General features: G+C 43.7%; 1 non-coding gene across 1 annotated transcript; it reads left to right on the top strand.

Annotated features, from left to right (window-relative positions):
* Positions 1-1,610: 1,610 nt before the first annotated feature.
* On the top strand, positions 1,611-1,681 carry Trnag-ccc. The gene has a single exon. It is a non-coding gene; the product is annotated as a tRNA-Gly (tRNA).
* The last annotated feature ends 369 nt before the right edge of the window (positions 1,682-2,050 follow it).

Raw genomic sequence — 2,050 nt, 5'->3', positions numbered from 1 at the left:
TGGTGCCTTCGCTGAATTTCCAAAGGAGTTAACCCTTTTTCTTTCTTTACTTTTTCCTCAGGTAAGTTCGCTCTTTGCAATTTTTATAATAAAAAAATGCACCGCCTGTGGGCAACGCTGCAAAAACTCCTAGCGCAATAGGTTAAGAAACCAAATTTCGCGGTTGATTTAAAGAGCCTGGCTGCTACTTGAGACACCAAGTTAATGTTACACGAATGTTGAGGACAAAACATACCACAAATGTTTGCTGTGTGGTCATTGGAAATATATAAACAATGTTAATAAATTATGTTCCACTAATGTTGAGGGCATAACATACCACAAATGTTGAGGGCATAACATAGCACAAATGTTGAGGGCATAACATAGCACAAATGTTGAGGGCATAACATAGCACAAATGTTTACTGTGATGTTGCGGGAATGTTTTCAGATAACGTTCCAGCGACATGACATTTTGCGGACATTAGCCACGTATACACAACGTTGGCGGACCACATTCCAGTAACATTGTGGCAACATTCGGTGCTACTAGGGAAACTTCTACAGATTCCCATCGAAACCGTACGAAGTCGATGGGACATCTTTTGCAAAACTGCACCTTGTATAAATTGGACTTCCCAGAGCACAAATATCACAAGCACATTAGAATTTGTACATACACACAGGGCGGCGTGTATGCTGTGTGTGCAATGGGAAGCCAGCAATTTTTTTTTTTCCCAACATGAGATTAGCAGTAAAAGCGCCGTCTCCAGCATGAGCTTTCATTTGAAAAGATGAGCATTCTCGCGCATTAACGCACTACAAACCTACAGAGGGCAAGAAGCATGTGCTGAAGGTAGACCTTAGGTTGCGCTCACAGCGCAGATGCGTAAGGAAAGCTGCAAGAGCTCGAGAAGCGACGTTCAGTAAAAACAATCCGCTCGGCCGACAGACGGCCGGTCACTGCTCGATCGCTTGCGTCTGCTTTCACGCATTTTTGAGGCAACTGTAGTTGTACGGAGGAACTGCAGTTTGGGAGCGAGAGGCGTCGTAGACGCAGCTTGCAGTAGCACGCATCCCTGAGCTTTTTCCCTCTGCGAAGTGTTGAGGAACGAAAGAAGCTTCCCACGTTAGAAATTGTCTCCTTTCCGTGCCGTAAAACAATCGCAAGGAGGGAATTCATACCACCGGCCAACGTTTTCACGCGGAACAAATTCGGTACAAAACGAGCGTGTTGGTAACAGTTATTAAACATGAGGAAGATACATAGAAAGGGGAGGGGGGAGGGAGGGAGGGGGGGGGGGGCAACGAAGACTTCGTTGTCCGACCCCCCTAATGCGCAAGTTCGCACCTACGACGCCTACGATCTTGGATAGTTTGTTGTTGTCCCACGTTTGTACGATAGACAAATCGTAGGGGCGCCGGGGGCGCTACAAGCCGGCTCTTAGCTTCTCCGCAGCGCCTGTCAATGCTTTGAGTCATAAAATTTTTGGTTTCGTTTTGAAACTCGTGATTGGGGCATGTTTTCTTTTGTGATTTGGTCAATAAAGTCAAATGTAGGAAAAGAATTCATTTTATTGTATAAAGAAACACTGTATTATAGCAAAACAGTTTCCTCCCGATCAAGTTGCGCCGCTGGTGTAGTGGTATCATGCAAGATTCCCATTCTTGCGACCCGGGTTCGATTCCCGGGCGGCGCACTCTTTTTTTTTTTTTTAATTTTTTTCTTTGAAATTTGGTTTAGCTTTTATAAAGAGACAAGAAAGCATTTTTTTTTTCGTACTCCGTCTCACAGTAAATGCCAGTGAAGAAAATTTAAACGTGCTGCATCAACACCTGTCTAACCAACTAGCGATGCATGCACGCACGTAAATGAAAACGTCGTTCAAGACTGTAGGAGAAAAAGAGAGAGAGAGAGTAAAAAGCTTATTTATTATACCAAATAACCATGCACAATAATGCATACTAGTTCATTCTGGTTTTAAAAAAAGAAGCGCCCAAACGACTAGAAAAAAAGTAAAAAAACAAACACGACAGGCAAGCACTCACTCACTACTGGCAGTTTACTT

This window comes from Ixodes scapularis, unplaced genomic scaffold (genome assembly GCF_016920785.2).
Source record: "Ixodes scapularis isolate PalLabHiFi unplaced genomic scaffold, ASM1692078v2 PGA_scaffold0__279_contigs__length_252992795, whole genome shotgun sequence".
NCBI classification, from domain to species: domain Eukaryota; kingdom Metazoa; phylum Arthropoda; class Arachnida; order Ixodida; family Ixodidae; genus Ixodes; species Ixodes scapularis.
Note: the sequence above shows the minus strand (reverse complement) of the source record. Positions and strands in the feature narration are given on the sequence as shown.